A 12,704-nucleotide genomic window follows, 5' to 3' on the forward strand; every position below is an offset into this window, starting at 1 on the left:
GGGGTTTTGAGTACTGCTTAGGCTTAATCCAAGTCAGGGGCTGGTGTCAACTGAAAGTCTGTCTCATTTATGAGACATTTGTTCATTTCTTGAATCATTTAAGAAAATTTAGAAAATTGAAAAATTAGATTTAAGGAAATTATATTCTTAGGATAAAGGATAAAGGACAATAATAATACATTTTAAAAAAGTAAAAATCAAAACAAGGGAAAACAGTCTCCTAGGAAGCTACTGAAGAAGAGAATAAAAAAATCTTTTAGTGGAAATTTACACCTAATGCTTTTGCTTCCAGCCAAGATGGAATAAGAACTGGATTTAACCTGCTGCCCAAAACAACCAAAAAACTGGATAAAATATATTAAACAATGGTTTTCAAGACAGTAGATATGAGGCAATGGAGGATATTGATCCTTAAGAGAGGAGATACACATGATGAGATCTCTATGATTGCCCCCATTTACTGCCTTAAAGAGTTTCCAGGCATTGGAGGAGGACCCCAATTAGAGTATGGCAGACTCCACGCGCTGAGGAAACAGAGTTGGGAATCTAGGGAGAAGGAGGCACTAGAGTTAGAAGAAAACAGCAGTGGGAGAGACCTGTACAGAGAAAGAACTGTAGATCTGCAGAGGTTATGCCTTGAATATTCAGCGAAGTACTGATTAGTGCATGCATGTGAGGAAACTATACTGGCTAAGGAAAGAACCACCCTAAGTCAATGATTAGAAGGAACAGTAGCTGGAACTTACATAGTGTCTGTTTCCAAGAGCCAGACTGGAAAACCTCATAATTCATGAGACACTGGTTAAAGTATTCAGAAGGGTCTTGTCTGAGTAGTAGGGGAAAGGAGCCCTATACGAAATGCTGTTCTGTCCCAAATAACAAATCTCAAAAGCAAGACCCAAAAGGATCAAATTAGCTGGGTCTCTGAATTAAGGTTAAACATATATATAGGAATTCAAAATATCACCCAAACAAGGTAAAATCTACCAATATTCAATAAAACATTACCAGGAGTGCAAATAAACAAGACAACATACCCTTTGTGAGAAGAAAAACACCAATCTAGACTGACTCAGGACTGATAAAGATGCTAAAATCAGTAAAGGCATTAGAGCAATATATTATAACTGTATTTCATATGTTCAAAAGGAAAAGTAAAAACACTAAAAAGAAAATATTAGAAAGACCTAAATAAAATTTCTAAAAATGAAAACTACAATGTGTAAGATGAAAAAAAAACACTGTTTGTAATTAACAGTAAATTATACATTACAGAAAAAAAAGAGTAGTGAATTTGAAGGCATAGCAGTAGGAACTATCTGAAATGAAACGCAGAGAAAAAAGTTCAAAATGAACACAGCATCAGTGATCTATGGGACAACATGAAGAGGTCTATAAAATGTATAATTGGAGTTCCCAAAAGAGGAGGTAGGACAAGAAATTATTTGAATCAATAACGGCTAAAAATGTTCCAAATTTGATGAGACTATGAATCCGCAATTCCAAGAAACTTAATGAAGCCCAGGCCAAGAAATATAAAGAAAACTACACAAAGCATATCATACTGAAGTAATTTAAAAATCGTAAAAGTAGCCAGACAAACAAAACACAAAACACACACGCACACCATGTACAAAGGAACAAAGATAAGAATGATGGCAAATTTTTTGTCAGAACCAATGTAAGCAAGAAGGCAGTGGAGCGACATCTTTAAAGCACTGGAGGTTGGGAAGGGGTCAGGGTGGGACAAACATCAAATTAGAGTTCGCCCTTCAAAATTCTCTACCCAGTGAAAACATCTAATACAAAGGTGAATTAAAGACACATAAAAGTGAGAGAATTCAGCAGCCGCAGACCCACACTAAAAGACATGTTAAAGGAAGCCTTTCTGGCAGATGGAAACATGGCTGAACACAAAGGACTGATGAGCACCAGAAATGGTAATTATATGGGTAAATATATATTTTTAAAATGTATTATTTAAGTCACTTTAAATGTCAATAGACTATTTTAACAAAAACAGCAAAGTGGAGTTAATAACATATGTATAAATAAAATGTATGATAATAATAGCAAGAAACCCCAGAGAGGAATGGAAGTATATCATTGCAAAGCTGTTACAGTCAATGTGAAGTGGTATAAAATCACTGGAAGGTAAACTGTGATGTTAAAGATATATGCTAAAACTTTAAACCACTGTTAAAATAACAAAATAGTGGGTTATAAATAAGCTAACAGAAAAGATAAAATGGAAGCATTAAAAAATACTCAATCCAAATAGTGACGGAAAAAAAGGAGAAAGGGACAAAGAACATATGGGACGAATAGAACACATAGCAAGATGATCGATTTCAACCTAACCATACCAATAAACACATTAAATACCTATGGTCTAAACACTACAATCAAAAGGCTGACATGGTCAGATTGCATAAAAAAATGTAAGACCCAGTTATATGCTGCCTATAAGAAAAGGACTTTACATCTAAAAGGACAAGTTGTGTTTAACACACGTTAAAATTAATAGTATGAAAAAAGATATACCATGTTAGCACTAATCAAAAGATATCAGGAGTGGCTATATTTTTATCAAATAGGAGATTTTATAGCAAAGAATATTAGCATGGATAAAGAAGTTAATTTCACAACGATAAAAATGTCAATTCTTCAAGAAGACTTACTAATCACAAACATTTAAATCACTGACAACAGAACTTCAAAATACATTTAATTACAGCACTATCTAGTTAAATGAGCAGAAAGAATACAGCATTCGGAGGCCCAGAGATCTGAATCTACACATCAGCCTTACCACTCCTAGCTTTGCAAGCATGGGCAAGTAATAGAACCTCTCGGGGCTTTGTTTCATCATCCACATTTCAGGAATGGGCATACCAACCTACTTTAAGATCTTCCTCAACATCCAGCGTGTCTGGTATACAGCAGGCACTCAATGCAAATTTGCTTTCCTCTCCTTTGACTCATCACTATGCCTATTTTAGCTTTCCTTCTAAATAAGGGTTCCATCATGACAAATAAAATCTGACATTTTCCCCCAGAATATAAAGCGGTCTTTCCTAAAAGTCTTTAAAGTATTGATCATCTTTGGACCAGCCTTGTTACCATTTAAATTTTAGGAAGGCCTATGACTGAGATAAAAGAAAACTTTCCCTGAACTGTGGTAGTAGCTCTGATACCATCCAATGCTAAGGTCATAGGGTTCATTGCCTAACTTTAAATGAACTGTTCAGAAATCATAACAACCCTAAACTGAGTGTTTACTTCCCCAACAACCTTTTCAGTATTCTGTCTAATCCACGTATGTTATATAACATTGCACTAATCCCAAAAAAAAGCCAGATATTGCATTTCAATTGGCTTTCCACATTCTCAAAGTACTCAAGTAGAAAAAGAAAAGGCAGTTATTCTGTGAATGTCTTGTAAAAGTAGTCCCAATAATACTTTTTGAACAAAAGCCAAGCATTAGAATACACTGCAAAGTCATAAAGAGAAGGATCCAGTTTCCAATGAACATTTCCTCTCTGAATATTAACTTTCACATTAAGAAAATCACTAGTTTCAATTCTCATATCTCACCAATTTAAAAGTATGCACAAGATTTCATGCTGTGAAGATAAATTGTGACTACTGTTACTAAAAGTTTAATATTGAAGTTAGAACATCTATGGGCTATCTGTTTAACTTAGTATTCAAAATTCATAATTTCTGATCATAGCAATATACAGATGTATATTTACAATGTATATTCACAATGCATTGTGAATATTCCTTGCAGCCTGCAATATGACCTATGAGGTACACGAAATTCTAAGAGCAAATTATAGCCATTTTCAACAATTTGAAAACAAGGCAGTGTTTTTTTGCACATATGTATTGATGCTATACAGCTTCACTGTACTATTCAGCACCGTGCACACACATATAGTGAAGCACTATGCAATAAGGTGGGTTTTTTAATATTTAGGAGTCAGGCCAAAAGGAACAGCAAAATCAGTATGGATGAGAGTTGTCAAAAATGGTTTTGTGCGAGTGGGCCACGGTGGCTCAGCAGGCAAGAATGCTCGCCTGCCAGGCCAGAGGACCCAGGTTCGATTCCCGGTGCCTGCTCATGTTAAAAAAAAAATGGTTTTGTGGATGAGCTGGGCATTCATCAAGGCTCTGGGGTAGAAGGTTAAAAACTGCTAGAGAGAACAAGGTAGGACATTTTAACAGCAGTTGGGACAAAAAGCAAGAACACTAGAAGGCAGGATTTACTGATATGATGGAGGGTGAATTAAGCTAGGCCCGGTAGCACCTTATGAAAGACTTTGAAAATTCTGCATACATATATTATTTACACTTTTTGGACTGAGAATTAGCCATGACACTGGATTTTCTTTTTAAAGGACTTCTTTTATTCAGGAGAAGAGCCACGAAGAGTGAAGAAGGAGTTCAGAAAAGATGTTGGCTTGAGACCTTTTGATGTTAGTTTCTGAAAAAAGATATCTGAAAATGATTGCCATCATTTTTAGAGAAGCCATTAATAGGTCAGAAAAGGATCAGAGAAAAGAATGGCATTTTCTAATAACAAAAAGATTTAATTTGCACTTGGCTGCAATTTTTTTTTCCAATAAAAACTTGTGAGCATGAAGGAAAAAGCCTTTGAGTTGTTCAAAGGATACTACATTATGAGATAATATTATTTCATTATGAAAAATATTCAGACTTTTTTTAAAAAGGCAAAAAAATTACATGTTTTTAAACCTCATTTCAATTTATTTCTCAGAAGACTTACTTTTAATTAAAACCTTCTAAAAAGTAGGTCTATCCATCATGCATTGCTGGTACAAATGCAAAATGGGGCAACTGTTTGGAAAACAGTTCAGCAGTTACTTAAAAAGCTAAACATAATTACTTACCATCCTACCCAGCAATTCTATTCCTAGGAGTATACCTACCCCCAACTCGAAACAAGGACTTAAACAGATATTTGTACACCAATGTTCATAAAAGCATTAGTCACAGCAGCAAAAAGGTAGAAAATCCACATGTACATCATGAGATGAATAACAAATAATGAAAATGTAGCATAACATATAGTGGACTATTAGCCATAAAAAGGAGGAATGTTCTGATACATGCTACAACATAAATGAACCTTGCAAATACTAGGCTAAACAAAATGAATCAGACATGAAAGGATAAATATGTTTGATTCCACTTATATGAACTATCTAGAATGGGAAAAGTCATAGAGACAGAAAGTAGACTAGAGGTTACCAAGAGTTGGGGTGGGGGTGGGGGGTTGGAGAGTCACTGCTTAATGGGTACAGAGTTTCTGTTTAGGATGATGGAAAAGTTTAAAAACAAAAGGTGGTGATCACTGCACAACAAGGTGAATGTAATTAATGCCACTGAACAGTATGCCTAAAAATGATCAAAATGGCAAATTTTACATTTTATATATATATATATATACACACATATATATATGTTACTGCAATAAATTTTTTAAAAGGTAGATCTAACAGATAGCTAAATATCTATCTATATCTATGTACTCTGGTTTATGTAATTGTATGTATATCTACCCTATGTATATAGACTTAATATATTTATCTATACTTCCTTTTTTTAAAATGCAATTTATTGAGATATATTCACACAGCGTAGAAACCATCTGAGGATACAATCACCGGTTCACAGTATCATTACATAGTTGTGCCTACAGCCCCATGTTCAAATTTAGAACATTTGCATTAGTCCAGAAAAGAAATAAAAAAGAAAACCCTAATCCTTCCATACCCTTATTCTTCCATATTATTAACCCATAGTATTGGTATAGCACATTTGTTACTGTTGATGGGGTGTTACGTCAGCTATAGTTCACAGTATACTACCTTTACCATCAAAACCTCAATATTCCTCTTACAGAAGAACAAATAATATTACAATTAGGAGAATTTTGGACTTTCATTCAGTATTCCTTCCTGTCTTTCCATCCTTCCCCCATTTTTTGGCATACACTGAATTACAGATTCCTTGTTCTGGACTTCTGTGGAATCCATTATAAACTTAAGTTATTTTGTTTATGGATTCCAGGCTAAAGTTGGTCAGACCTGTCTCCAAAGACCAAGTTATCACTTTCGTTTTTACACTCAATTGTAACGACCTAAACCCAGCCCTGAACTATTATACAAAAGGCTTAGAGGCTTCCCACTCACCCACCCAAAATAATGGCAACGGTTCCCTCAAATAGAAGCAGCTGGGCTTGTATTTCCACTCCTAACCATCCCCCCCCCACTTTGATATGTCCCTGTGTTTATTTTACAATCCTCTCCAATATTATTAAGTTCTTAATTCTTCCTCTCAGCTTTCATTTTACAGTTTCACAAATTAGTGCCCAATAAAATTTCAATAATTTATATCAGATAAAAAGTCAGTTTTGTTTAGAATTGAGAGAATGCAACTATATATATCATATACCCTTATGTATGTAATTTCCGATTTCCAGTACTTGCTTTCTAATTCACCAAACTCATGGGAATTTAAAAAGACAAGTGAAAAGGCAGTTAAATGCTACATTCCCCCCCAACCCCCAGCCCCGTCAAGAGTATATTCATTTCAATTACTGCTATTTCAAAGGATTCATGTAATGAGATCCAATTCTCTTAACCCATTCAAAGCCTGCAGCTAATGAAAGCACTAATTCTTACTGCCTAGCCATCACACAGGAGAGGCAATAGCAGGCCACAAACCTTACTAATTATAGTACAATATTTGGCTACATGCAAGACCCCGGGATGCTATTTATACCTTACTCCTCAGATCAAGTTCAAGGGTTTGAAGTTGCAGGGAAGGACAAGTGAGGTGTCATGCCACAAGACTAAATACACGGCAGTTAAAAAAACAAGGCAGTTTAAAAAACACCCTTATGGCTGTGCATGGGAATATCTGAAAGGTTTATTTTCTGGAAGAGAAAAATCATTTTACTCATTCCCTCCCCATCCCTATCCCTATTTCTCCAAAGTTCAAGAACTAACTCTGTTCCCTCTGTCCTGGAGGAAAGTACCACTAACATACCCCAAGAAAGCATTACCCAGCTTAATGCTAAGTGTTATGAACTATAATAACAATAAAGGGCTTTCCCCAAGCCCTTGACAATACTCACCACATGCTGTAAAATATCAAGCTTTATTTCTATAGCTTATTTAGAATTTTGCTTGCTTTTGCACACAACTGCAACCACGAGACTGTGCAAAACCAGTTACATCCATCAGACCCGACGGAAAGGTCGAAGGGAAAGCCACTATCAGCACTATCAGCAATATCATACCTCAAGCCGATCACTTGGCTTGGGTCCCAACTCAGCACATGGATCAAGAATAAGGGAGTGGGAAATCCCAAGTGAAACTGGAAGCTGCTCCTGGAAGAAGGGGCAATGACTGCTGGACAGGCAAACAACAAATGTCCAGTCAGTCACCCTCTGAATTTCTGCAGCAACTTCTGTGTCAAGTCTCTGACATTTCTGATGAAGCCCTCCTTTGAGGAAGAAGGAATAAATAACAGATCTTTGCATTCTCAACAGTGATGTACAGAAAATAACTGCTCCTATTCTGAACTGGATCATACAATAACGTTTGCTCAGCATTAGATATGGGACTGAAAACCTTAAATTCTTTGCATAGTAGTTATTTTATACCATTTTCCAATCCCAACATGATGAGGCCTATCATTACATAAATCTCATTTCCCTACCTATGAGTGGTCCCAAATCCCAGAGGAAAAAACCTCCGCTCTCCAAGTAATCCCAGCACTAAATTCCTGACCTTATTGTCAAACCCAACAATGTCATGACTATTTTAACTGACTTCCAACTTAGGAGCAGAGCGCCTCTGATGTCCTCTTTTCTAAACTGGGTTCCAAACTGACCAAAAAATTCTATAAAATAATGAAATATAATTATGTATTTTCTAGGACTTGTAGAGGGGGGAAGAGATTTCTCATGAACTTTGGACTCACTAACCTCTCTGCTCTCAAATCATTTTACTAAAACCTAAGTCTTTCACTAAATTTTGAATAAATTTATTTTACATTTATTTAGAATTTTCTTCCAAAAATTTTAAAGTTAATTTATGGACAATAAAATAGGTTATATTTTCGAAGTCCTTAAATTAATCCCTGTCCTATTCCAAAAATAAAAATTACTTTAAGATATATAGAGATAGATATAAAATATAGGAAGTTAAAATAAATTTAACTTGCTTAATTTAAAAGGAAAAGTGTAAATTATAGAAATGTGATGCAAAGAAAAATAAAGGTAATAAAGTACGATGAAGCTAGGAATAGGGCTGGTACCCCAAATCCATTCCATGCATTTCTATACATAGTTAAAGAGGGAACAAAAAACTGGCTCTAAGCTTTCCCCCCAGGGATTTTGCGGCTATAAGATAAAAACAGAGATAGCAGAGGTGAAGCACAATATCATCTGTTAGGCAGCTCAGAGTAAAGTTTTTCCTCTAACCTTGAACGAAACTTCTCTGCAAACTGGGGATGTACGGGGGTAGTGGGCAGGGAAAAGATGAGGCAGGTAAGATCAGAAGGGGTTTCAGCTCTTCAACCTCCGGGCAACCAGAGCAGTTCTGCTTATTTTAACATAATTGGCTCTGTGTAAGATGCTATTAGATAAAAAGTTAGGCGGCTTTATGTTAAACAACCAATGACAATCACTGGCAGAGTAAAGCCACAAGATGAGTCACTGGGGCACAGGAGGAACATATTAGAATTTCTCTGTAAAAATATATGGTTTTTGCTGGAAAAATAAATTAAGCTTTCCTATGTTTATTGGTCACTGGTAAATTGCCTAAATCACATGATAAGGGACACAAAGGCACTGCAAGGCGTCCAGTGGAAGGAGGGGGAATTCCACCTGCTGGGAGGGAGCACGTCTTTACTCACTTTCAGAAGATTATGAAAAACTGAACCTAGCTAAGTGGATTTACAACCAAGATTATATCTAAGTGAATTAATTCACAGAATGGGCAAGCAGCTGAAAAAGATTCCCATAAAGAAATCGTGGATTAAGGATAGCACAAATAACATAAGCATACACAACTGACAACAACAAAAAGGTAAAACTGACACTTCCACGGTTTTAGCTTTATCAGTCATATATTAAAGGCCTGAAGAACTAATCAGATCCAAAAAGAAGGCAGCGAAACCAAATCTGCCCCCCCACACAAACTGAAATAATAAAGAATTCAATTTGAAATATGGATTTTATGTCAATTATCATGAAAAAGAATGGTGCCTTAAGTTTATCTTGTGTATTAGATATCAGCTATGTAAACCAATTATCAAAATTAACCATTTAGGTCAAACCTATCAAACTGTTTACTTTAAAATAGGTTTATTCTATGCAAATTATACTTCAATTAAAAACAACGAGGCACAAGATAATAAACAACTTACAAACCAACCTCAAATCCTTGTATCACATGAAATTAAGCTAAGGTTAAAAATAATGAAGCATATTTAATGACACTGCTCTCAACAAAAAAATATGATTATGGTGTATGATTAAAAGGCTTTTTATACCATTAATTAAAAATCAAATTTTAAAGAATTTATTTTACCTTTATCTCATCTATAAAAAAATCTATGTGTTTTAGACAATGTAACTAAAAATATATAGTACATGTATATATACTGTAATCAAAATGCATATATTGAGGGTGCAGACAAATTTTTTACCAATGAAGTTGCACTAATACAGAATATATTGTATAAAATAGAAGTGTTTCGAAAATATTTGGATAGGTACTTGGAGAGAGGGAAGTTCAAAGGCAGAAACAAGAACCTTATCTTTGGTTCTTCCTTTTTTCATTCTTATTCCTCAATTTTGATCCCCACTATGGCAAGTTCACTTTTATAATGTTCATGGTCTAATTATTTTTTTGTAAATTATTAAAATGATTTTACAAGGAATAGCATTGCCTCTTCTATTCCACAAAGGTTTCAAAAGCAATAGTAAAGTGGTGACATAATGTAATGTGCGTAAATTATTTTCTTAATATAAATTACCTTAGTATAATTCACATTAAATTTCATTTGTGACCTTTCATCTAAACCACCCTGCTTGATTAGAATCTCCAGTATGTCTGTTAAGTCTTTTCAAATGCTTACTCTCCTGCATGGGGCTTCCACAGGCTAAATTTGTCACCTGCTCCCTGTTTCATTAATTCAATCACGAGCACACAAAACATGGGGTCCCTTGGGCTATGGCCTCATGTAACCAATTCTTACAGCTTCAATCAGGCAAGAGCTTTGATTATGGATTTGCTTGCTGTCTTTTAGGGAATGTGGACAGATAATGATCAAGAAGACAATGACAGTAAGCCAGACAGAAGAAAGGGAAAGAAGAAAGGGAAAAAAAAAAGACAAATCTGGAAGCGTGTTCTTTGGGTATACATTGGCAAAAATCAAAGTGTGCTTTCACTTGCCCTTCCCACATCTCTAAGGACCAAACTGTCTTCAACCTGGTCTTCTGGGAGCTGAAGAAAGGGAGCTACGGTTCAGAGAGAAGGAAAAATGCTTTTACCAAGTCACTGATCAAAACACGAGAGGAGAAGCCAATTTGGGTGAAAGATTAAGCTCCACTGAAAGCACCTTGGGTCCCCCCGAATCAGATCAGGCCTACATTTCAGAAGCTTCAGGAGGAGAACCGTATTTCAACCACTCAGCAGTACTCACACCTCAGGCCTGTGTTAGCCATTTGATCCAGTTGGGTACCTTTTTTTCACCCTCTCCATAAAGTCTCAGGATGTTCAGAGGCAAATGAAACTACAATAATGTGTTTTTAGAATATATCAATTTCACATTCATAAAATTACATGGCAGCACTTCAGAATGGTTTAAATGCAATGAATATAAAACCATTTACACCAGCATTTAGAAATCTGCTCCCTTCTACCTGTCAAATCAAGGAGTGATGGTAATAATCATTCCATATTTTCCTTCATTTCATTTGACAGCAAAAGTGATACATAATTATTTTACCAAATCGGGATATGATATAAATGCATACATGCTCTGAATATAATTTTTAATTAGTATTTTTAAATGAAACTACCTAAAAAGCATATTTTTTCAGTGCCTCCTGCCTTTCTAAATGTAACCTCCTAATCCTGCACAACTACTTTACTTTCCAATTGAGCCACAATAAAAAATATTTCTTGACAAACAGACCTGAGTAACCATCGCTATTGACTCAAAGAAGCCTCTCCCAGTCATTGAACAGGGATACCTGACTATAGTAATAATTTTTTATTAATATAAAATTGATTTAAGATTTTTAGATAAGCATGCAAAGGTCAAAAATTTTTAAAAGATGAATGCCATGGGAAAAGGAGATTGATAAGCAGTTATAAAGTTGGGCATGGGGGTAGGGCGCTTTCCAACGGCTTTGTCTAAAAGAAACCTTCCTTAGCATTTACACCCTCAGAATGCATAAAATATGACCACTCACAACAACTGCTCTCAAAATCTACATCACCCTAGAACAAAAAGAAAGAAAACACATTTAGGAACCAATAAAAAAATCAATTATTTTTAAGAGAAAAACTTAGTAAACGTCTTTGATATAATGGAAAGAATTAAGATTATAGCCAATGTGGTAGCTGGAAAGCTAGTCACATTCAGTTAAGGAAATGGGCAAGCCTGACAGCAAGTCCACGTCTGAATACACATTACACTTAGGCAGAAAGAAGGCACAGTAAGCAAAGGGCTGCCAACTCTGACAGAGAGCTGATTTCATTTCCAGCATCTCGATGGCAGAATTTACAGAGAAAAAGAATGGGTGTCATTTCATCCTTGATTTGTGAGTCATTTAAAAGTCAGAAAACAAAATCTAACAGGAAAAAGATGGCTTGAGTTCATCTGGCTAAAATGTATTTGAGTTAACTGTTAATCCTTCATGTCTTACTTTACCATCTTTTCAATTTTCGCATTCTTGCATTTCACACAAATGAACACTTTCCAGTATAAAAGGGAGAGGATGGAGTAGGAATAACAACCCCAGCCCCATCTGCAAATATCTTTCCAACAAAGTTATGAAGATCACATGCATGTAAATCAGCATTTCCAATAAATAACACCTTGGGGGTATCCACTTCTCACACACAAAAGTGACTTCTGTGCACAGTATGGAGAACAGCTGCATCCGCCCCTGCTGGCCTGTCCAGCACCCTCGAGGACTGCAGAGATGGGCCACAAGACCAGTGGTCACAGAATTAAGCCACAGATATTCAGGGAGAAGGGGTGACAGCCAGCACACCACACTGAGAAAGGTTGGCCAAGAGTGCAAGGATTTGGTTCACGAGGTATTTCAAAACAGATGCCCTACAGCAAGAAGCAGAGAACTTCTTCCAAAGAAGCTGAACCTGGGCACTTCCTACGCACTAGCTTTTCTGTCACCTGCTTCCTACAATTCCATCCTTCCATCTCAGTATGAATCAGAATAAGCACGCACAGCAAATTCTTTATAAGCATTGGCTGGCCACTTAAAATGCCTTTAAAAATCCTGACTTCCTTGAAAAAAAAAATTATCTTTGATTCATAGCAGGCTTTCCCAAATTTTATTTTGTGGAACATATTCTGGGAAGATGTTCATAATGTTCCAAACAAAAAAGGTATACATGATTAAG

At 35.8% G+C, this 12,704-nt stretch overlaps 1 protein-coding gene across 3 annotated transcripts in view; it reads right to left on the bottom strand.

The window, feature by feature from the left end:
- The window catches only part of DOCK4 (dedicator of cytokinesis 4), a 468,183-nt gene that overhangs the window by 305,576 nt on the left and 149,903 nt on the right, over positions 1 to 12,704 (bottom strand). The gene's annotated exons all lie outside the window — the stretch shown is intronic.

Source organism: Tamandua tetradactyla, chromosome 1 (genome assembly GCF_023851605.1).
Source record: "Tamandua tetradactyla isolate mTamTet1 chromosome 1, mTamTet1.pri, whole genome shotgun sequence".
NCBI lineage: Eukaryota > Metazoa > Chordata > Mammalia > Pilosa > Myrmecophagidae > Tamandua > Tamandua tetradactyla.